This window comes from Triturus cristatus, chromosome 6 (genome assembly GCF_964204655.1).
Source record: "Triturus cristatus chromosome 6, aTriCri1.1, whole genome shotgun sequence".
Taxonomy (NCBI): Eukaryota; Metazoa; Chordata; class Amphibia; order Caudata; family Salamandridae; genus Triturus; species Triturus cristatus.
The window spans coordinates 1,434,035,892-1,434,061,362 of record NC_140589.1 but is presented as its reverse complement, the minus strand read 5'-3'; the positions used below and the strand labels follow the sequence as shown (position 1 = coordinate 1,434,061,362).

General features: G+C 49.6%; 1 protein-coding gene across 2 annotated transcripts in view; it reads right to left on the bottom strand.

Annotated features, from left to right (window-relative positions):
* Window positions 1–25,471, bottom strand: part of MTHFD1L (methylenetetrahydrofolate dehydrogenase (NADP+ dependent) 1 like) — a 1,409,858-nt gene that overhangs the window by 22,389 nt on the left and 1,361,998 nt on the right. The gene's annotated exons all lie outside the window — the stretch shown is intronic.

Below are 25,471 nucleotides of genomic sequence, written 5' to 3'. Positions count from 1 at the left end.
AGAGGTGGAGGGGCACCAGTGTTGATTTCGCTGGGTTGAGTCGGAGGTCTGAGACACTTTCAAAGGCCTGTAAAACCTCAAGGCATCCAGGGCTGGAGGTAGCAGGTTCCGACAGGTAGAGCAGGACATCGTCCGCATACAGGGAGATTTTGTCTGTGTGGTGGGTTCCCCAGTTCCAGAGCTGGATCTGATGGTCAGATCGTATAAGGCAGGCCAGGGGCTCCATCGCCAGCGTGAATAAAAGGGGCGAAAGGGGACAACCCTGCCGCGTGCCCCTCTGAATTGGGAAATCCCTGGAAAGGGTTCCGTTGGTCAACGCCTTGGCTCTGGGGTCAGAGTAAAGAACTTGGACAAGGCGCCGCCCAAGACCCATCAGCTGCAGGACGTCCTCCAGATAATGCCAAGCCACAGTGTTGTAAGCTTTTTCAAAGTCGACAAGAAGAAGCGGTGTAAGGATCTGGCGGCTGGCCAGGGCTAGATGGAGGCAGCGTAAGTAATGTGTCTGGTACTTCGCGCCGGCATGAAGCTGCATTGGTCCGCGTGAACCATCTTATGGAGAAAGGGACGAAGTCGCTGAGCCTGGATCGTGGCGTACATTTTTATCTCCATGTTGATAAGAGAAATTGGACGATAGTCCGCACATCTAGGGGAGGGCGGCTGGGTCTGGGGAATGACAACAATAGTCGCCACGTCGATCTCAGAAGGAAAGGAGCCAACCTCAGCAACATTGTGGTAGAGGTGCATGGGATGGAGAACCAACACGTCTCGGGACATCGCGTAGTGCTCTTGAGGTAACCCGTCGGGCCCCGGCCTTCAGCAGGGAGATCACGCCGTGAATCTCCTCTGGGGCGATAGGAGGGTCCGAGAGAGCCGCCTCTTCCTCTGCGAGGCAAGGGAGCCAAACACCCGCCCGGCTGAGCACCTCTGATGAGCGAGCAGAGTACAACTGCCTGTGCAATTGCAGGTGAGGTGTGTTGGGTGCAGCCCGAGAGGTCCTGGATTTCAGGGATTATCCTGTTGACGAGAGGGTAGGAAATCAGTCTGTGAAGTAGACATCCGTTTTTTGTCTCCCCATCCGTATACTTGGGCCACGGATGAGCGCCACAGCATTTTAGCCTACTCCAAGGAGATCTGCTTGATCTCCTCTCGAGTGACGTCTCGGTGAGCATCAGGGGTCCCAATTTGGGCTGTTTCCAACCGTAAGGCCTGTGCCTCAAGGAGGGTCAGGCAGTCACCCTGCACCACGCGTTTCATTTGTACCTGACCCCTGGCAACGCCGAAGATAGTCGCCTTACAGAGAGTGCCCAGGGAGGTGACCGATCTTTGATTAGTGAGGAAGTAGTGGAGCAATTCCACCTCAATTGCCTTTTTAACTTCCTTGTCTTGCAGGAACCATGCGTTTAATCTCCAGACCGCCCGGGTTGTGTCTGATGTCCCACCTAGGTGCATGGACAGGGCAGAATGGTTCGAAATTCTCCGAAGAAGGATGGCTATACTGGAAAACTTATGGCACTCTGTGGCAGGCAGGAAGAGCAGGTCAATGCAGGAATGCGTATGGTGGGCTGCTGACGTGTGAGTGTGTTGGATGCCTCGGGGATTCCAGGTCCTCCAGACATCACGTAAGTCGAGGGAGGCAGCCCAGTCTGTCGGCTTCTTTGCATGAGCGAGTCTTGTTGGGGAAGGAATGCCCGTCGTGTTGAGCGTTGGCTGCATAACGGTATTAAGGTCGTTCCTCACAGTGTGCCCTAAGGGTAAGGAGGAGAGTGTGCCTATGAGGTGCTGTAGGGTGGAGGGGAGCATGGAGGGTGGGACGTAGAGGGACGCTAAGTTCAGGATGTTCCCTTCTAGCGTCACAAATCTGCCCTGGGGATCCGTCACGACATGGCCGGGAGTGAAGGGGAATCCCCGCCGCACTAGGATTGCAACCCCGCACGAACCGCGTTCGAAGCCAGAGTGCCACACTCCATCAAAACAGTATCGCGCGAGGAAGAGGCATTGGGTCCCTAGTAGGTGCATCTCTTGAAGTAGGAGTATGTCGGGCGCATGGCGTTGGGCATACTTAAGGACCGCTGTTCTCTTAATGCGATCCAGTAGTCCATTCACATTCCAGGATAGAACATGAAGGGGCCTACCTGTGGAGGACAACTGCATCTGGACTGGTGCGTGTGATGAGTGGGCCAAAGGGAAAGGGGCCCCATCGGGGTAGGGGCATTGCAGCTCCAGCATATATAGCAGATGTGTGCTACGTGGTTGTGCGGTACCAGAATGGTGGACAAGTGTCGAAGTGCTGTAGATCATAAGAAAAGGAGACCATGGCAGATTCAAACCTCTCTCCCGCCCCCGCTTCCCCCCCACCCTAAACTTCCGGAACTGAAGCATCTGTCACCCTGAAAATAAAAAGTTAACAACAACAAGCTAGACTGAAACGTCTAGTCTGGGTTTGCGTGGCATTAGTGGGTCCCTCCACAGTAATGGATGTAGCAGTTTTTTTGCTACACCACCATGGTTGACACTGTCCTTGGGATAGGTCTATCCCAACCTCGAACAACCGGGACCTACCGGAACTCCGTTCTCAGACACCTGGATAATTCTTCAAATTGTTGGGCTTTTGGAAAGATCCGTGTCCGAGGCCTCCGGATCTGGGTCTTCAGGGGGATAAGGATCTCGGAGCGTGACCTCCACGGAGCTCTCCCTGCTGCGGTCACGTTAAGCTGAGGGGTGCGCATCGGTGGTGATGTCCTGGACTTTTGAACCACATGATGCAGATGACCCCTCGCGCGATCCACAGCCCCTGCGGGATTGCGTACACCTCCTGTGCCACCAAGGGGCGAGTGGGTTGGCCTTCTCGCTCCGGACGGCCTGGCAAGGGGTGTAGACCATATTCGGAGGGGTCTCTCTTTGGTCAGCCAAGTCCACGCTGACTGCGGGGTCTCGAAGAAGAGCGTCTTGTCCTGGAAGACGACTCGGAAACGGGCCGGAAAGAGGAGTCTGTAACTGAAGCCCAAGTTACGAACCTTCTCATTATAAGAGCGACGCTGTGCCTGTACCTCTTTAGTATAGTCTGGGAAAAGCATTACATTGTGGTTCAGGAACTTCAGGGTACCCTGAGCCCGGGCTGCAGTCAGGATGGCATCTCTATCCTTAAAGTTCAAGATCCTGGCTATAATTGGCCTGTGCGGGGCACCGGGAGGCGGTTTAGGGGCAAGAGAGCAATGGGCTCACTCGATAGCGAACCAGGGTGATAGTGCTTACTTGGGCATCCAGGAGTTCAGCCAGGCTTCCACAAAGGCAGCTGCGCGACCCTGCTCGACTCCCTCTGGAAATCCCACCAGGCGGAGATTACTACGACGTGACCGATTTTCAGGGCCATATCAACCCGGACCTCGCCAATCTTGTTTTCCACCGAGGTCTGAGATGCGCCAATGGCCTGTAGGATAGTTGAGAGGTCAGACCCTGGAAGAGGAAACCCCCAAGCTCCCACTCCATCAGGCCCCGGTCATTTGTGCAATATTGGTCCATTTTGGTTAGCGTCGGTGCCGCGGTTGATTTAGGAGCACTGTCCCTACCCATCGTGAGCTCCAGAAGGGAAGGGCGCGACCGTTCAGGTGTTGGTGCGTCGAAACCCAGGGCCCCGTGCAGCCCGGGCCGGGCCCCCCAGCTCCAGGCGTCCCCGATGTAGGTCAGCCGACAGGGGAGCACAAACCTGAAGGGGCCCCCCAAGGCCAAGCGGGGCCTTCCCGTAACCCCCCCAGGGGCGGACTCAGGGCCAGAGAGCGTCAGCAAGGTGGCGTCAAGAGCAGAACCTCTCCTGGCCCTGCAGGAGAATCGTATGGGCCCCGTCTGCCGAGCTTTCTCAGGGAGCCAGCTGGTCAGATCCCTCCAAGCTGGGACCAGGGTCCCCACTGCTCAGGTAGGCGGGCAGGGAGGCCGCTCTCCGTGCGCCACACTCGTCAGGCCACAGAAGATCGAGGCACCAGGCGGTCTCCGCATGGTGAAGGGATCAAGGGACCCGCCGGGCCACTATGTCGACAAGGTGGGCGAAGGGATCCTATCCTCGGATGCCAATCTGCCCACAATGGCAGCCGAACCCCCGGGTTCATCCACTTCCACCCAGCTTTGGCTGCCTCTGGTCTGGCCGCGCAAGAAACAGTCAAGGGTGTGCCCCACACCAGGGAACCGGGACAGAGATAACGGCCTCACCCCACCTCAGTGGTCTCCCATGACAGCGGGGGCCTCAGTTGCACTTCCAGGTGGCTGGCCTCAGTGGTTCTGCAGGATAGCGGGCCCCCGGGCCGCGCAGCATGAGGGCACCTTGGAGTAGGCTGGATCTCACTTCTAGGGGGGGTGGGGGGGGGGGAGGGAAGAGAGCCATCGCTGAGACTCCCGCTTCCCGAGCCAGCAGCCGATCCACCCCGTTGCGGGCCCCTCCATGCTGGGGACCCACTCGGCTAGAAGGCTACTGGGTGTTGGTCACGTCGGGCCAAGGGAAATGATCAGGGCAGGCCCTCCACTCTCACACGCTCCACAGCTCAGCTCGCTCCAGGCCGCAGGAGGCTCGGACAGGGGTTAGTCAACGGGGCTCCAGCGCCGCCAAGCACAGCATCCCACACCGGCCCAGGGCCACCAGGAGTCTCAGTAGAAAGGGGACAGGCGAGGGGAGAACCAAGGCCTCGGTCCCCCGCTGTCCAAGGCGGCAGCAGATCTCTGCGATCCTCGTATGTCGGCCGAACGCGGCCGCAGCGCATCCGGTCGTGTGTGCAGCCACTGTAATGTTCAAGAGACCGCTCGCGCACATGTTATCAGCACTGCAGCCGTAATAACTACCTGGGACACTCGTTATGGTCTCAGCGTGGTCCCGACTGCTTTCTGAGGGCCACGCCCCTTTATTTATAGTCATCGATGATCACTAGGGCATAGGGTCCATCGGAGAGGTGCCCAAAGTCTGCACTCACCCGCTCCCATGGCCGGTGGGGGTTTTCTTCGGTGATGACGGGGTGAGGGTGATCCGGTTGACCCGACGCCTGGCACCACGGGCATATACTGACTGTTTGCTCAACCAGTGGGTCCATCCCTGGGAACCATACCTTGACCCTCAGCCGACTCTTCGTCTTCACCATGCCTTGATGTCCCCGGTGTGAGAAGTTGGCCTGATGTATGATGTCACTAGTTATAGTGTACACCTTATATCAGTCCAAATACCCTTATGGTGATTGGTTGTAAAGTCAACCTTATAGACCAGCTATCCTAGTGGTAGCATGGACAAGAGCAGTCTTAGGCTAAACTCTGAATGGCATGTGAAGCCAGCTGTGATACCATATATAATCCCTTGAATACCAAATGAAAGGACACCACAACAGATATATATATAAAATAAAGTGTATTTATTCTAAGCAAACCCTCAGCACTCTTTATGAGATTAGAGGTAAGTACAACACAGTCTTATTTATGCATACATTAAGTCACACAGGTAAGTAATACAGTTAGGCCCTAGGGGCCACGCAAACCATATACTAAGTAAGTGGTATAAGAACCACTGTCACGGAAATAGAATAGGCCTAGGCCTAGGGAATCTCTGGGGCTACACTACACTAGCGTTAGTTAGGAAGTGGGAGGCCCACGGGATTCGTGTGCAGAGTGGAAACACTCACGCGTAATGCGTAAAAGTCAATAGCAATAGTACAGTTTAGAAAACGGTAGATTTAGGACACTTCCGGAGTAGCTAGGAAGGTGAGACTTGAAAACTAGACACTAGGATAGTCACTATCCTGATGAGCACCGGAGTACCCAAGTTACCTAGCCCACAGGCTGCGGGTGCATAGGGGTGAAGATGCGTTGTTTTCGTCGTCGACTCCTATGGATGCCTGAAGAAAGATGCTGACAGGCAGTCAGGGGAGAGTGTCCGGTGGATCCCAAGGCTGGGATCAAGAAGAGAAGAAACCTGCAAGCAGAAGGGACAGAGTCAAGGTCACTAGCCAGTGACCACGTGGAACCAGGAAGGAACCAGGCGATGTCGTGAAGAGTTGCAGGTGAAGGTGAAGCTTGTCGCTGCAGCCAGGAGGACCAGGAAGCGTCGAGGACGACCAGGACCAGGAGGCGAGCTGTCCCACGAAGGCTCTTGCTGTCGGCGGCGTCGAAGTTGGACTAGGACTCACCAAGCCTTGGCAAGCGGAACCCACGAAGAACAAAGGACTTTCTTCTGGTGCAGACCAGGAAGGTCTGGGGTGCTTCTTCTTTGCAGAGAAGCGGGAGCCAGTCTGGAGGAGCCAAACCAGCGCAGAAGATTTCAGGGTGCGTCGTCACAAAGGCCACTAGCCAGCGGGCAAGCAACTGGACAGACGCGGCAAGCAGGAAAATGCTGAAGGGCCCCACGCAGGACTCGTGGAGTGTGGGGGGCTGGTCTTCGGTGCAGATGGTGCTTGGGGTTGGGGCTTCTCAATCCCCGGTGCACAACTTCGAGGGTACCTCAGAAGCTGCGCTGTAAGTTACTAGCCACTTTTCCCAGGTAGCCGGTCCCACGTCGCTCGTCGCCTCCACGGATCTCAGCTCTGCTGCAGATGTGGATGAGGGTCGGAGAAGTCTGGAAATCAAGGCTCTGTTCGGGCTCTGCAGTCGGTTCCTCGTAGAACGGTCGCAAAGCAAAGGGTAGTCTCTTGATGGTGCCTGTTTGCACAGGGTAGCCACTCCTTGGCTACAAGGGAGATTCTTCAGTCTTCTTCTTTCGTCGAATGTCGAAGGTCCAGAGTTTCTGTTCAGTTTTGCAGGTTCAGGATAATCTAAAGTCTTGAGGCCCAACTCCCACTCTTATACTAATCTGGGGGGCTGGGATACCTGCTAGGTCACGCCTTATGGGTGGGACCTGGGAGGGGGTGGTTACACCCACTTCCCTTTGTCCAGTTTCGCGCCAGAGCTGGGGCTGGAGTGCCCCAGCGCCGGTTTGAACTGGACTATGCAAGGAACACCTTGTGTGCCCCAGGCATGTCTCATTCCTTTCAGCCCACCCTGCCCCAATACACTAAAGGCTGTCTGGGGAGGTGCTAGCACCTCCCCAAGCAGGAAACCTATTGTCCAGGCCTCCCTGGCTGGGATCACTCCCAGCTGCAGGAGGTCAGACTTGTGTCGTGGCAGCAGCATCCATTTTGTGATGCTGAGGCTTTGGTCAGAGGCTAACAGTTGAAGTATGATTTTAACATGTCTTTCCCTCTAGAAGGGGGGAATAATATTCTCATGTCCAGAAATGGCATGGGGGTAGTATTCCCTAGTGTTAGACACCTTACACGACATGTTTTGATAAAGCCAAACCATAGTTACCATAACCGTCTAAGATTATAAGGCACTTTACGAGTATATGGTAGGCTATATCATAGAACAGCTATAAGGACAAGGTTCTGAAAGCTGCAGACAGGCTCAGCTCATGCTAGAGCACCATCTCACATGTTACCAAGCACTCTGCCTCCAGGATTGTCAAGGCCTGCCATAGGAGTGACTGATAGGTACACATGTGTCTATATGTAAGTTAGGTATAGGAATACTACACCTAAGCAAGGGGTGATTACACGACCTTGCCCCAGCTGAGTGATCAGCCAGTTGTGTCAAGATGGAAGGCCAGACCAGGGGTGGCATAATACATGCTGCAGCCCCTGGGAGGCCTAGGGTACACCTATGCCCTGGGTACCTAGGGTACACTGTACAGGGTCCAATAAGGCGATCCTTACCAATTGGTTATGTACCTAGGGTACATGGAGTCCATTTTAAAGAGAGAGCAGACAGCCTGAGACCCTGAATGGCAGGATCTCAGGCCAACTAAGTCGAAAAACCAGCTAGACACTAGGCAAAAAGTTGGGGGTAACCATAGTCAGATATCCACCTTCCTACACCCGGTGTGCGAGGTCCACCGCTTGTTGAGCCAGACTTGATGGGATCACCAGTCGCGGGCCTCGGAGCAGACAACCACTGTTGTCAACTGAGAGTTCATCCTTGACCCGCACAATTGACTCCAGGACGGTCTTTGCTTGCGGCGTTCATCTGGCCATGGTGGACTGAATGGGGCGCCAGTCATTCGATTGGACCGCCGTTAGGGCCAGTTGCAGGCATTCATCCCTCCGGGTGGCTTCTACAATCGTCCCAAGACTCATGGGAAGTGGTCGGGATCTTTCCGATACAAGCCGGACATATTCCTCCGTGTCTTCGGCGTCCTCTTCTTCTGCTTTGGTGACCACCCTGGCATGCCTCGAAAGATAGTCCGCTGAATTGGATGAGCCTGGTTTGTATTCCACTCGATAGTCATACTCCTGTAGTTGAAGGATCCATTTTTCAATCCTCGGCGGAGGCTTAGACGCTGACCCTTGAAACAGGAGAATGAGGGGTTTGTGGTCTGTGGACACTGTGAATGGATGGCCGTACACGTAGACGTGGAAATGTCAACAGGCCCAGTGGATGGCGATCGCTTCTCGCTCTATCTGCGAGTATCTCTGTTCTGTGATCGTCAGGGAGCGGCTCGCGTATGCTATCGGGGCTCACTCTCCATTTCCTTGCAATTGTGTGAGCACAGCTCCTAGCCCATATGGGCTGGCGTCCACAGCGACATTGGTGGATCGGGCCGGGTCAAAGTAGGATAGTGTTGTGTCTGCCGACAGGGCTGCCTTGGTACCTTTGAAGGCTTGTTCCCGTTCGGGCCCCATTGCCATGTAGTGGTGGATTTCGTCAGTTCCCTGAGGGGCTTTGTGAGGTTAGACAAATCTGGGACAAACCGCCCACAGAAGTTCACCATCCCTAGGAAACTCCTTATTTCCGAAATGTTGGAAGGTGCTGGGGCTTCCTGTACATCTCTCACCTTGTCAGGGTCCGGGGCAACTCCTTGATCGGAGAATGTGTAGCCAAAGAAACTGATCTTTCTCTTTAAGAACTGGCACTTCTCTCTGTGTAGGGTCAGTCCAGATTCTTTGATCCTCTGGTGGACCCCGCGAAGTCTCTGGTGGTGATCTTCTATTGACGATGCGTATACGAGTAGATCGTCGCTTACGTTCAAGACCCCTGGTAGCCCGCTAAGGACTTCACGGATGGTGTTTTGGAATACCTCCGCAGCACTTGAGATACCGAAATTGAGGCGTCGGTAGCGCCTGAGGCCGACATGCGTAGAGAATGTGGTGATGTAGCGAGAGTCCGGGTGTAGTGGCAGTTGATGATATCCGGACCGGAGGTCTATCTTCGAGAACCATTTTGCGCCGTTCAGTTCTCCCAAGATGTCGTCAATGGTGGGGGTTAGGTGACGTTTCCTTTTCACCGCGGCGTTTGGGAGTCGCATGTCAACGCAGATGCGGACCTGCCCCGGCTGTTTCGGTGCCACTACGATCGGGGACACCCAAGGGGTGGGTCCACTGACCTTTTCCATAATCCCTTGCTTCTCCAGTGCCTCCAGCTCTTCTTCGACCTTCTTGCGCAAGTGGAACGCAATGCGCCTGTGCCTCAGCGCCACCGGTTGGACTGACTGGTCAATGTGGAGAGAGACTTCTTTTCCTTTCAGGCATCCGATGGCTTTGAAGACTTCTTCGAACTCCTCCATGATGGCCTCCAGTTCTTCCTCTTGTACCGCCATGGTGAATGATATCAGCCTCAGCTCTTCTGCTGATTGTCCGCTTATCAGCATACCACTTCCTTCTGGAGTCACGTACACTGTGGTGGGGATCTTGAGGTCTTGGTGTCTCATCTCAGTCTTGAAACACCCCAAGAGCGGGATGGGTGTCTTTTGTCCGTAGGCGAATACCCTGATCCTTGCTTCGCATAATGGTGGACGTGGACTTAGGTGATTATACACATTGGCAGCCATTAGCTCGATCGAAGCCCGAGTGTCTTTGGTGGCTCTCACATCCTGGTGGTGGATCTTGATTCTGCACCTTGGAAGTCGTCGTGTCTTCCGTCGTGGCTGATCTACTGCGAATACGTAGTGGACCGGGTAGTCTCCCGCGTCATCATCCATGTCTTCACTGTCCCGCTCTTCAGCCACTGTCTGTGCTGCCTCCTTCCGTGATTTCGTAGACCGGCATACCGCCGCAAAATGGTTCATCCACCCACAGGCACTGCACCTCTTCCCTCTCGCCAGGCAGTCTTGCATGCGATGGGGTGTGCCTCCGCAGTAGCCGCATCCCTTTTTCCTGTCTTGCTGTTTTCTCCCTGTGTTTTGGCACGCTTTGGGCCTCACCACGTTTGTTGTTTTCACCATGTTGACCTGCTCTGTCTTGACAGGGTGGTGGAGAGCCACCTCCATGTGGGATGCTCTGGCTTGCGACAGTTCTTTTGACCGGCCCAGGGTGAGGATGTCCGCTAGAGATTTGCCATCCTCCTGAAGAATGTTTACTCTGAGTTTGGACGAGTAGCACCCTTGTATTATTTGACCTCGGATTTCTTCCTGTTTGTCCCGAAATCCGCACGTGCTGGCCAGTTCTTTCAGGCGCCTGTGGAACGCGTGTAACGATTCCTCTGCCTCTTGCTTGGCCTGGCGAAAGATTAATCTTTCGTAGTCCCTGTTCGCCATCGGCTCGAAGTGCGCATTTAGGGCGTTGAGAAGCATGACATACGTTTTGGGTGTGGCCTCCACCAGGGTCTTGTAAATGCGGTGGATGTCTTTACCTCCGAGGTGGAGAAGGGCTCTGCGCATGTCCCGGGCTATGCCCGCCCCTTCAAAGTAGATCTGGAGGCGATCGGTCCAGTCTCTCCATCGTGGGGCAAGGGATGAGGGGGCCCCGTCCACCACAAAGGGCTCAATGGCGGGGATCTACGCCATCTTGGCGCCGCCGCAATCACACCTCGCAGCACGTGCGCTGCTTACCTCCTGGGCGCAATAGCAGCCGTCCGGCCGAGGGCGATGAAAGTGCTGTCATGGCCCTCTCCTGTGGCCTGTATGTCCTAGCCCTCAACGTAGGTCCCTCCCCAACTAGGATGCTGGGCACACTCCTCCGTGGGTTCCACCGGGTGTGTGGGAAAGGCCTCCCTTTCCTCCAGGCACTCTCCGGGGCTGCAGGACTTCTCTCGGGTGCAGCAGACTCGCTTGGGGGCATACAGCAGGTCAGCACAGGCCAGGCAGCACTTCGTGTGTCCAGGGCTGTGATCAAAGGCTAACTCGTCACCATTAAGATTAGGCTCATTAACTTTCCCTGCATGGGGTCGTTTCTGCCCCTCGTCGCCAGTGTAATGTTCAAGAGACCGCTCGCGCATATGTTATCAGCGCTGCGGCCGTAATAACTATCTGGGACACTCGTTATGGTCTCAGCGTCGTCCCGACTGCTTTCCGCGGGCCACGCCCCTTTATTTATAGTCAGCGCATGATGTCACGCACCAGCGCTAGCGCAATACCTCCAAAGCGGGTAGACTGCACCGCTACCCCGCGTCGGAGAACACTACAGCCACCAGCACGCCGCCGGGAAGGAAGGCCTTGCCAGGAGCCGCACGGCTGTGCTCCTCGCCCACCACCAGAGGCAATCACCTTCAGGCAATATAACCCCCGCCGCCCGAATAGGCGGCCGAAGTCCCAGTCAGACTGCCGACTGCGGCAGGTGAAGCACAGGGCACCCAGCAGCCCCGAAGGCCACTCATCCGCGAAGAGGCCGGACCCCAGGCCACGCAGTTCATCCACTTCCGGATGCCTCAGTGTGAGAACAGCCCAGGCCCACGCACCATCCCCTGCAGCTCAGGTGAGTCACCAAGCCCGGCTGTCGTCGCGGGGTCTAAGTATCACAGGCAAATCTGGGCCGCCGACGGGACCACAGCCGTTGATTCAGCAGGGAACCAAGGCTCGCAGGGTGGGCATTGCCATCTTGTAGTTCGGCAGTCAGGCGAGGCGATTCATGCAGAGCGGGCAACACACCCCAATTGTGGCAGATCCTACCCCAGACAGGCGGCACCGGGCACCCAGAGGTGCTTGATCCACAGTGCAGGTACAGATGTCAGCCGATGGCAGTGGATTTTAGTCACGGATGACAGAGGGGTCCAGAGCACCCTTAGATTGCGACCGCCATCCTGAAGCGCCAAACCATGCCCCCCAGAATGGATATTTTAGTTTGCAGATATCTCAGATCACCCCAGCACACCTTTTTTTACCTCTAAAACTATGTCTTGTGAATCTAGCACGTGATGCCTGCACCGGTTTCCACTGGCCATGCCTATTACATGTAAACAGCCCTGCAATGTCCACCAAGCCTCCTATGAAAGAGGTGCAACTTTCCAGTGTAAGAAATCCAATCTTTATGAACCACCCCGAGCCTTAGAATCTGTCCACTGTTCGTAATTCTTCACAAATAATTAATGGAACCCCTGTGAATTCGAAGTCACGTGCCAGAGGAATGGTCTATATTTAAAACCGAGGAAAATGGAAGATCTACACTCTTGAAAAAGGATGAAACCCCTAATGTTCTGCTGAAACGCCTACGATCAGCAAATTCTGGTAAAGGATATCACCAGGAAGCCATTCATTAGTAAAAGATGGACCTCACAAAACTAATATATTATCAGATGAGCCATAACGCACATTTACTATTCTATTTTCAATACTAGAATGTATAGGAGCAAACACATGTAACCAGTTATATGAAAATTGGACACCTAAATGAATTAGCTAGAAAGATGGCTGGGTGTGTCAAATGTAGTGACCTGCAGGTCACCAGTTTGAATCCTGCATGGTCGACAACATTTTTAAGCAGTCTGTAAATCGAGGACCAATAAATTAAATAAAAGTAATACATGCTACTTATAGCGCTTGAAACTGCAAAAGCGTGTAATTAAAGTATGTATAAACCTAGGATACGATTTTAATTGCACTTGTGCTGAAATGTGTCGATAAATGAACCGCCCATCACTGGACACTTGATCATCTACAATCTAGCTGAAGTTTGTCATGTCATCTTCATAGCATTCTTGCACCAAAGATATGGTCTTATGCCTTTTTTGAAAAGAAAAAAAAATGTCCTTTTTTGCTCTTCCCGCTCAACAACATTAAAAGCTGGAAAATGTTAACGACATCCGATTACTTACTTTAAAAAGTATCCCTCGCTCGAGTGTTTCCATAATTGTTTCTAGCAGCAGGCTGCACAATACATCTGAGATAAGCTAGCATATATAAAAACTAATAACCCCACTGTGCTTTTGGTACCAAAACCTTTGTCCGAACCACCAAATTTTAAGTGAATAAAAGCCTCGCAAACATTACCGTCTGCAGCTTTTGAAAGCACCGGCGTCAGTCCTGCAATAATGGCTAATTGAATATCCATTTATGGAAGGAACACACTTTTACTTGCGGCTCTGTGATTTCATTGAATGCAGGAACACCGGCCAAACATCTACCGGCATGCAGCGCTCCAAGGGAATGGCGCCTCGCGCGCTCACTGAATCCTGCCCTCCAGATCACAATTTACATATCACATTCAAAGCTATTTTTGTCTGACATACCAAATCGTATATCATACACCATGTACGCAATGCGGGGCGCATCTAAATGACATTTGGTAATTATGTTTCAAGACATTTTTGCTGAGGAGCCAAAATAAGGTTTTCTACTCTAAGAAAATATTTTAAGGCCGATTCCTGACGTTTTCAGTAAGCACTGTTTTCCTTATAAGGAGCTTGTAAGAAATCGGGTTAGCGGTTGAGCAGGGTGGAACTCACACTTGGCCACAACCACAATCCTTGTAAGGGTGAAACACAAACCACTAATTAACCTGTACTTAACTCTGGTAGCTTGGCACAAAGCAGTAAGGCTTAACTTGGAGGCCATGTGCAATTTATGTGGCACACAAACAGTAGAACAAGTTACTTACCTTCGGTAACGATGTATCTGTAAGAAACATTAGTTAGATTCCTCCCTGTGAGAAGTTGGCCTGATATATGATGTCACTAGTTCTAGTGTGCACCTTGTATCAGTCCAAACAACCCTTATGGTGATTGGTTGTAAAGTCAACCTTATAGACCAGCTATCCTAGTGGTAGCATGGACAAGAGCAGTCTTAGGCTAAACTCTGTATGGCATGTGACGCCAGCTGTTATACCATTTGCAATCCCTTGAATACCAAAGGAAAGGACACCACAATAGATATATATAAAAAATAGAAAGTATTTATTCTAGTCAAAATACCCTCAGCACTCTTTATGAGATTCGAGGCAAGTACAACACAGTCTTATTTAAGCATACATAAGTCACACAGGTAAGTAATACAGTTAGGCCCTAGGGGCCACGCAAACCATATACTAAGTAAGTGGTATAAGGACCACTGTCACGAACACAGGTTAGGCCTAGGCAATCGATGGGGCTACACTATACGACCAATTGCTAGGAAGTGGGAGGCCCACGGGATTCAGGTGCAGAGTGGAAACACTCAAGCGTAATGCGTTAAAGTCGATAGAAATAGTAGTGTTTAGAATTAAAGACTTTTAGGACACTTCGGAAGGAGCTAGGAGTTAGAGACTTGGAAACTAGACCCTAGGATAGTCAATACCCTTGTGAGCACCGGAGTACTCAAGTTACCTAGCCCACGGGCTGCGGGTGCATAGGTGTGAACTTGCGTCGGGTTTTGTCGTCGACTCCTATGGATGCCTGAAGAAAAGATGCTGACAGGCAGTCAGTGAAGAGTGTCCGGTAGATTCCAAGGTTGGAATCAAGAAGAAGGATACCTGCAAGCAGTGGGGACAGAGTCTAGGTCACCAGCCAGGAGCCGAGAAGGAACCAGGAAGGAACCAGGCGATGTTGTGAAGATGCAGGTGAAGAGGTGAAGCTTGTGGCTGCAGCCACGGGTACCAGGAGGCGTCGAGGACGACCAGAACCAGGAGCCGAGCTGCCCCACGAAGGCTCTTGCTGTTGGCGGCGTCGATGTCGAGTTCGGACCCAACAAGCCTTGGCAAGCGCAACCCACGCAGGATTAAGGATTCGCTTCTGTTGCAGACCAGGAAGGCCTGCGGTGCTTCTCTTTCGCAGGGAAGCAAGGGCCAGTCCGGAGGAGCCAAACCAGTGGTGAAAGGTTAAGGGTTCATCGTCACGGAGGCTACTAGCCAACGGGCAAGTAACCGGACAGACGCGTCAAGCAGGAAAATGCAGAAGGGCCCCACACAGAACTCGTGGAGTGTGGAGGGCTGATCTTCGGTGCAGATGGTGCTCGGGGTTGGGGCTTCTCAATCCCCAGAGCACAACTTTGAGGATGCCTCAGAAGCTGCGCTGGAAGCTAGTAGCCAATTTTCCCTGGTAGCCGGTCCCACGTCTCTCGTCGCCTCCACGGATCTCAGCTTTGCTGTGGATGTGGATCAGGGTCGGAGAAGTCTGGAAGTCAAGGCGCTGGTCGGGCTCTGCAGTCGGTTCCTCGTAGAACTTGGACAAAGCAAACGGCAGGTCGCTTGATGGTGCCTGTTTGCACAGGGTGGTCACTCCTTGGCCACAAGGGAGATTCTGCAGTCTTCTTCCGTAGTCGAATGTCGAAGGTCCAGAGTTTCTGTTCAAGTTGTAGTTTTTCAGGATAATCTAAAGTCCTAGGGACTCAGCTCCCACTCTTATACTAATCTGGGGGGCTGGGTTACCTGCTAGGTCCCTCCTATGGGTGGGACCAGGGAGGGGGGTGGTTACACCCCCTTCCCTTTGTCCAGTTTCGCGCCAGGACTGGGGCTGGAGTGCCCCAGCACCAGTTTGAACCGGACTATGCATGGGACACCTTGTGTGCCCCAAGCAGTGTCTCGTTTCTTCCATCCCTCCCTGCCCCAATACACTAAGTCCTGTCTAGGGTGGTGCTAGCACCTCGCAAGGCAGGAAACCTATTGTCCAAGCCTCCCTCGCTGGAAGGACTCCCAGCAGCAGGAGGTCAGACTTGTGTCTGTGGCAGCAGCATCCATTTTGTGAAGCTGGGGCTCTGGTTAACTTTAACCGAGTAGTAGGTCCTCAACATGTCTTCTCCCTCTAGAGGGGAGGAATACTATGCTCATCGCCAGAAATGGTGTGGGGGACGTATTCCAAAGGGTTAGACACCTTACACGACATGTTTTGATAAAGCCAAACCATAGTTACCATAACAGCGAGGATTATAAGGCACTTTAAGAGTATATGGCAGGCGATATCATAGAACAGCTATAAGGACATGGTTCCGAAAGCTGCAGACAGGCTCAGCTCATGCTAGAGCACCATCTCACATGTCACCAAGCACTCTGCCTTCAGGATTGTTAAGGCCTGCCATAGGAGTGACTGAAAGGTTACCCATGTGTCTATATATAAGGTAGGTATAGGAATACTACACCTAAGCAAGGGGTGATTACACGACCTTGCCCCAGCTGAGTGATCAGCCAGTTGTGTCATGATGGGAGGCCAGCCAGGGGTGGCATAATACATGCTGCAGCCCCTGGTAGGCCTAGGGTACACCCATGCCCTGGGTACCTAAGGTACCCTGTACAGGGCCCTAGAAGGTGATCCTTACCAATTGGGTTATGTACCTAAAGTACATAGTATGAATTTAGAGAGAGAACAGCTGGGCTGTGGGTCTGATTAGCAGGCCCACAGCCACATCTAAGTCGAAAACCAGTGAATCAAAAGCAAAAAAGTGGGGGGTGACCATAGAAAGCAGACCCTACTCTCCTACAATTTGGATTAATAAATGCTGATAAAACATTTGGTGAGTGCGCTCCAAGTGTCCTTTCTGCAAAGGAGGGATTTGTTTGTGGATAAAATACGGCTGGGCTCAGCCGAGGAGTACTGCACCGCGGTAAAGAGCGCTGCTAACAGCAGCGAAAAACGAGCCTTCCTGTGGATATATATATATATATATTCACTTAAAAAACCATAGGTTTCACACATGTTATAGTTAGCTGGACATTTCACTCGTAAAAAACCAATGAAATTCCCCCGTTATAGTTACTGCAGGCAACTATAACTCACGCGACCGCAATCCTCTGCTGATGACGTCAGATATTACATCACTGATGACATATGTGTCTTTCTGAAAAATAAATATTTGTAATATATGTATAGCTAAAGATTAATGGAAGAAGACATGGGTAAATAAGTGTCTAAATACAGTGATGTAATATCTGACGTCATCAGCAGAGGATTGCGGTCGCGTGAGTTATAGTTGCCTGCAGTAACTATAACGGGGGAATTTCATTGTTTTTTTACGAGTGAAATGTCCAGCTAACTATAACATGTGTGAAACCTATGGTTTTTTAAGTGAATATATATATATATATATATATATATATATATATATATATATATATATATATATATATATATATATATATATATATATATATATATATATATATATATATATATATATATTCACTGAAAAAAACATAGGTTTCAAGGGTGTTATAGTTAGCTGGACATTTCCCTCGTACAAAACCCTAGAAATTCGCCTGTTATGTTAGTTCAGCTAACTATAACTCGCGCCCCCGCAATGGACTGCTGATGACGTCACATATTACATCACTCATGACATGGTCAGTGACATCACTGATGACATCACTGGTGACATCTCAAATGACATCACTGATGACATCACTGATGACATCATCCATGTGATAAATTACTGCATCTTCTCACACCCTAATTTAACCGTTGATACACCAACTCAAAATTTCAGACGTCCATTCTCAAAACCATAGATACTCCAATACCAATAACTACATACCCACTCATTAACTCTTAGGTCTACATACACCTCCACTCACTCATCTGTACAGTCACTCATACTTACAGTCACTCTGTACAAGACTATCATATGCATTTATACACCTACATAGACACTCACACACCACCAATCATCCATAGAGGTACTCTCACACCTAGTCAGTCATGCAAATAATTAATCACACTCCCATTTACTCACCTGTGCAGTTATATATACTCAAGTTCACTTACTCATAAAAATAGTACCACATTCTTACGCTCTTATACAATCATTGATACAAGCACACACTCATCCATACAGCCACTGTCACAATCACACACTCTCACATATACCCACTTATATACCCTTACACGCATATATACTGCCTTTCACATATGTAGTTAGTCACACATGTACCACTGAGATATACATTCAATCCCTAACACACCCATACATACACTCACTCAACCATACAGTTCATCACAGATGCACTTTTAAAACCTTGCACCCATAGAATCACCCACTCACACATCTATGCATAGAGTCACACACACCCTACCCACACAAACACTCAGGCACCGATACAGATACTTAGACAAACAATCAATAACCCATATAGACACTCATATAGTTATTCACAAAACCATGCAGCCACTTATACACCTACACACAGACACATACAGACATTCACACAGTTTAGTCACTAGTCTGCAGTAAGATACATTTAATGACTCACTTATAGAGTCAGTTACGCACCTAGAAAATCATCCATTCACACACTTGTACACCCACTCATTCTTCCACAGGCCTTTCACTATAAATATATAGAACATATTTAAACTTTACAGAAACACACAGTCACTGGATGACGTCATCAGTGATGTCATCAGTGATGTCATTTGAGATCTCATCAGTGATGTCATCAGTGATGTCACTGACCATGTCATGAGTGATGTAGTGATGCAATATGTGACGTCATCAGCAGTGCATTGCGGGGGCGCGAGTTCTAGTTAGCTGAACTAACTATAACAGGGGAATTTCAAGGGTTTTGTACGAGGGAAATGTCCAGCTAACTATAACACCCTTGAAACCTATGGTTTTTTCAGTGAATATATGTATATATATATATATGTGTATATATATATATATATATATATATATATATATATATATATATATATTCACTGAAAAAACCATAGGTTTCAGGGGTGTTATAGTTAGCTGGACTTTTCACTTGTACAAAACCATTGAAATTCCCCCGTTATAGTTAGTTCAGCTAACTATAACTCGCGCGCCCGCAATGCACTGCTGATGACGTCACATATTACATCACTCATGACATCACTGATGACATCTCAAATGACATCACTGATGACATCACTGATGACATCATCCAGTGAATGTGTGTTTTTCTGAAAATTAAATATGTTTTATATATGTATATCTCAAGGTCGATGGAAGAATAAATGGGTATATAAGTGTCTAAATGGATGATTTGTTTTTGAAAAATTGATTGTGTAACTGACTGATTAAGTGTATCATAGTGAATACATGGCTTAGTGAGTAATGTTTAAATATGTAAATATCTGTATCAGTCTTTCACTTTGTGTATAAGTGGCTGCATGGGTTGGTGAGTAGCTACATGGGTGTCTATATAGGTTATTAGTTGGTTTTTTGAGTATCAGTCTGAGTGTCTGCATGGTTCGGTGGGGGGTATTACGTAGTGCATAGGTGCATGAATGAGTGACTCACTGTTTGTATGTGTTGAACATAGCATGTGTGCAGGACTGTATGGGTGGATGAGTGTGTGTATGGGTGTGTTAGTGAGTGAATGACTGTCTCAATAGTGTCTTTATGAGTAACTACATATGTTTTAAACTAGTATATGTGACTATTGGTGTATATATGTGAGTATATGTGAGAGTGAGAGATTGAAAGAGTTCCTGTATGAATAAGTATGTGTTTTTATAGGTGATTGTTTAAAAGACTAAGTATGTGTAAGTTTCCGTAGAAGTAAGTATGGTGGTGTGTGTATAACTGTATATGCAAGTAAATGTATGTTTGATTCTTTATTAGCATGAGTGACTATGTGTGTGAGTAACTCTATGGATGAGTGGCATTGTGTAACAGGATGTATAGGTGTATGAGTACATATGATGAGTGAGTACATGTATGAGTGACTGTATAGGACTGTTGGTGAATGAGTGGATGTGTATGTGGATCTTAGAATTACTGAAGAGGTTGTTGTAACTGGTATTGGTATGTCCATTGTTTTGAAAATTTTAGTCTCAATTTTTGAATGTGTGTATCAAAGGTTATATTAGGGTGAGAGGAGGTCTGCCACTCTATCACAAGGATGATGTCATCAGTGATGTCATGAGTGATGTCATTTGAGATGTCATCAGTGATGTCATGAGTGATGTCACTGACCATGTCATGAGTGATGTAATATGTGACGTCATCAGCAGTGCATTGCGGGCGCGTGAGTTATAGTTAGCTGAACTAACTATAACGGGGGAATTTCAATGGTTTTGTACAAGTGAAAAGTCCAGCTAACTATAACACCCCTGAAACCTATGGTTTTTTCAGTGAATTTCTGAGGTTTTTTAAATGCTAATTCCTAACTATAACGTGCCGGAAACCTATGGTTTTTTCTGTGAATTTCAAAGGTTTTTTAAATGCTAATTTCTAACTATGCCTACAGAGATAGGACATGTGAAGAAAGAAGAAAAAATGCACAGAAAGAAACAAAAGAAGTGCAGAAAGAAGCAACAGAAGTCCTCAAATACGAAGATAAGTGCAGGAAGAAGGATAACGTGCAGAAAGAACAAAAAGAAGAGCAGAAAGAAGCCTTGTTGCAAAATCATCCTGTACCCTCAACTTTTTCAGACGGATACTGGTGGTAACTGAGTCTGACTAACCAGTCCTAGAGCCAGTGCTATGTTAAAAGACACTTAGAATACAGTGAAAACACCTACATACACTAGGGAACATTATGCGTTGGGGTCCCCCTGTGATTAGCATGACCTCCTCTGTAAGCCCCTAGTGTATAATAGGGCATGGGGATTAAAACTACCTCTTAAAACAGGCCACAGGGCGTTTTTGCACACGTTAACTCAGGCCCCGTCCCCTCCCTTCACCACTGTGTAAACACGCCCTGTGTCCATTTTTAGTTGGGAGATTAAGTTCATTTGAATCCTGAGGGTCCCTAGGGTCCAACTAGCCCACTAGGTACCTCCAGTAAGTGCCACAGAGCTGCGTTGCAGAGAGGTGTAAAAAGTGGCACGGCCTGGACCACCTCTCTGCAATGCAGCTCAGTGGCGCTTACTGGAAGCACTTGGTGGGCTAGTTAGCCCCCAGGGGCCCTCAGTATTGAAGGGAAATTATATCCCCAATTTAAAACGTGCCATAGTGCGTGTTTGCACACGTCACCTCAGGCCCCGTCCCCTCCCTTCACCACTGTGTAAACGCGCCCTGTGGCTGTTCTAAGTTGAGAGATTAAGTCCCCCTGAATCCTAAGGGTCCCTAGGGTCAAACTAGACCACTAGGTACCTCCAGTAAGCGCCACAGAGCTGCGTTGCAGAGAGGTGTAAAAAGGGGCTTGGCCTCAGAACACCTGGCTGCAGCGCAGCTCCCTGGCGCATACTGGAGATGCCTGTTGAGGGCGCGTTTGCAGAGTGCTGCACGGAGGGGGCATGGCCTCCGGCACGATGCCAGTCTTTTATTTATTTTAGTTTTTTAGGAAGGGGGGCTGTTTGGTTCCCCTTCTTATTCTAATTTATTGGCCCTGATGACCCCATCCCCCAGGGCCAGTCTCCTAATTATATTTTTTTGACCCCAATCCCCAGGGCCGGCCACTGTTTTTTATTATTTTTAAAAAATATATATTTATAGACACACCTAGGACATGCTGGACAAACCGTATGTACCTATCACCATGACGATTTGCGTGATATTCATTAAAGGGCGACTATGCATGCAATGAATCCACGTGGAATGTATTTACACCACTAGTGAAGCTCTGACATGTCTGATGCCCTACCGTGCCTAATCCTGGTAGACACCCTTGTCGTTTATTTATACAAACATGGGTAGCTATTGACGGGCACATTTAATACACATGCACACCAAGCCATTCAAAGGGGATTCGACAAAAATTCGACCAAAACTATGCAAGAAACCCCCCTCACGGTTAATAAAACACACATCCACTGCCGGATGTGTAATACTTTTTATTTTACTCTCTGGAAAGGGGACGAACATCACTTGAGAGTCACAGCGTGCTCCTGACAGAGCCCAATGCTGTGTTACACCCACCATTGCCTGCCGAGTGCCACACACCTCTGTGTTGTATTCCACTAGCTAGTGCATATGCTATGACACTCTCTAGCCCATGTGCACTGTAACACCACCCCGTGAATATGTCATGCCACACTTGTCTTCGCACGGGTTATATTGCCCCATCTAACGTGCCTTTCTCGATGCCTATGTTATAACGCACAGTGCTATGCCATACATATTACAATCTGGGATCCATATCTTTGTCACAGTGCATATGCAACGTTACACTCCCCAGCACATATTTTATATTACAACTTTAGAGACTAGTTAGGTTACACAACACTGCCCTGTGCATATTACACTCCAAGGCGCATATCGCATAGCACGCGCTAGTGCCTGTGCTATCTCGCGCTCTCCAATGAATCTGTCATTGCGCACAATGTATTGCATATTATATTTCACGCCCGGTTCATCTTATATCACACTTTTTGGTGCATAGTTTATACCATACACTATATCTAGTTTTCATTTTCAATCGTGCTCTCAGGACTATGTTCTATATAACACTGTGTTCACCTACCCTTTTCACGGGCATTACATTTTGCGATAGGGGGTGGAGGGTCAGGGGGTGTTTCTGCCAAGTGAGCCCGGAGTCACAGTCACAAACGTCCTCTTCTTCCTGAATAAAAGTGAGATTATGCTGCATACTTGTTCATATTTTAAGTAGTTCGCACAGACACAATGTTTTAAAAACAATAAAGTTCCTAATACCCGCCTTCTCTGAACAGTTAGCTTGCTGCCCCATCCCCTTCCTCCCTATCCTCTGTTGTGTGAATCCATGGACTAGCCTCCTCCCTCCTGCCATGCATGGTCTGATGTGCTGCCACTGCCCTCAATTTAGTATGATGTACCAGTCCACTCCTCCTGCCCTCCATTGCCCAATTCTATGCCCCATCATTGACCTCCTGCTTAAACTCTGTGCTTAGCTTGCTGCCCCTATTCTCCTTCCCCCTGCCCTCCGATGTCTTTGTGCATGCCCCTGCTCCATCCTTTTTGCCCACCATGTCCCATGGACCTGCCACTCCTATCTACTCTGAGTGTTCTGTTGAGCTGCCACTCCCCTCCCACCTGCCTAGCATTGTCAGATGACTGTAACCTGTCCCTGTCACCTTCACCCTGCCTGTCCACATGCCATGCCCCTATCCTCTTCCTCCTGTCCTACATGGTCCATTGTACTGCCACACCCTTCTGCCCTCCCTGGTCTGTTGTGCTGCAACTGCTCCTCCTGCCTGCCCCGTGTGGTCTGTTGTGAGGTCCCTTCCCCTGAACTTTCTTGTCTGTGCACAGGTCCTGACCCTCCCTTCTATCCTCCATCGTCCTTTATGCATGCCCCTCCACCCTCCTTCTTGCCCATCATAGCCATTGTGCTGCCACTAACCCTCCCACTTGCCATGCATGGTCTTCTGTGCTGCCATGGCCCCTCCCACCTTCCCTGTGTGGTCAGTTAGCTGCCCCTGACCCCCTCCCACCTTCCCTCCATGGTCTGTGTGTATGCCATCACAGTCTCACTGTTGCTCTTCATGGTGTGTCTTGCTTCTAGTGCCCATCCTGCCTGACCTCCATGGCTATCTTGCTGCTCCTGCCCTGCCCCCTTGCCCCCAGCCCTACTCCCTCCCTCCTGGCTTGTCTGTTCCATTGTAATGCCCCTGATCCGTCCCTCCTGCCCTTTATGGTCTGTTATGCTGCAGCTTTCTCTCCTGTCTGTCCATTATGGTCAGCTAGCTACCATTGCCTCTTGCCCCTCTGTTCTCTGTTGTCCATGTGCATGGTCCTGTCCCCTCCCTCTTGCTTTCTATGGATTATTGTGCTGCACTCCCGTCCTGCATGCCCTGTGTGGTGTATTGTGCTGCTGAAAACCTTGATGCCTGCCCTGCAGGGTCAGTTTGGTGCACCTCTCCATGTCCCTCCTGTCCTCTGTTATCCAAGTCCATGTCCCTATCCCATTTCCTTCCATGATCCAATGTACCATACTTGCGAACATTTTGAACTTGGTAAGAGGGAGATTTTGAAAAAAAACTGGGGTATTGATTTTCCCCTTTGAGTTACATTGAAAAAGAGGATATTGTAGACAGGAGACAGATCAAATAAAGCCCATTTGAGCTTAAAAACATTGGACGTTTCCTGGCTGAATCGGGTCTGTTGGCATGTATGGTTGTACTACCATTGCCTCTTCCTTCTGCCCACAATGGTCTATTACATTGCCACAGCCTTGAAGGAGGGTAGATTTTGTATCACAGGGGGCCCCTGGCCCGTTCTGTCCACACCTGAAGTATGAGACCCTTGTCCTTGCCCTGCCAGCTGCATTTGTAGGCCGTATTAAATTGACCAGCGGGTCCTGTGTTGCTATATAATTATCCTGAGACATCCTTACCACTCAGCCAGCATAAAACCCCTGTGTAGGCCCTTCTGTTCAATATGTAGGCCTCTTTGTTAAATTGACCATAGCTCTGCAATTTTAGTGTATAGCAGTCTGAAGGCAGGTCTGCGAGGCCTTCTGATCCAAACTAGTAGCCCCCACCCTACCCGAGTGCTCCGTGCTCGGTATCAAAGTTCAACATCCCCCTGAAGCTGTCGACATACAGTAGGCTGCATCCTGGACTGGTACTTGCTTCCTGGGCAGGTTTCCCGCTTTTAAGGAAGTGGCAACCGCAGAGCGTCAAGTTAGGAGAACTGAGGAGATTTTATACATGAATATATTGAATTCCCGTACAATACCCATTATTTTCTGCTTGCTCTATGGAACTTACGATAAGCGATTGGCCTGAGAGACTGACCTTTTCACCCAGTCCATTGTCAGCATTAAGTGGGTAAATGACGAAATGTCTGGTAAAATCTGCAGACGAAGCTTTTGGGTAGCATACGTAGGTAGATGTAGCGTGCAAAGGAGCCCACAAAATGATATAAAAAGGGAGCACCCACAGATATCGACGGACTACCTCGCCGTCTGTATGTAGGTTAACAGGCAGTGCAGGTTTTCCCCAAGAGCTGGGAGCTCTTGTCTTCCTTTGCTTAAAATGTCTTGCTCTGCTTTGCTTGAAGTATCTTATTCTATTTTACCTATATGAAATGTCATGTTATGTTTAACCATTGTTCTCTTTACTTTTGCATTTAAAAGATTTTGTATTGTAATTGCAGGAATGCTTGCTCTAAGAGTAAACGTGAGTGTTCCTAGGTAACATTTTCCTTGGTGTAACTTGTTTCTCATGATGCATTTATAGATGTGTTTTCTCTCTCTCTCTGTCAGTACATTAATTGAGATACAGAGAATATTATGACAGCTGTATGATTATCTGGATTCTGTATTTTGTACTTTATGTCTCTATTCTGCGGTTTCTTTGAAGTTGCATCTTTTCATTAAACTGCCATTGTATTCTGCCTCCAATTCCATGTCTCATATGTCTGTTTTCTTCATTTTTGGAGCAAGCGTTCCTAGGCACCCCGGCTCAAATTAAGGTGCCCCTTTTGTCCCTGACTCACTCTCCTGCTCAGTTCTGTGGTGGCTCCCGGGGA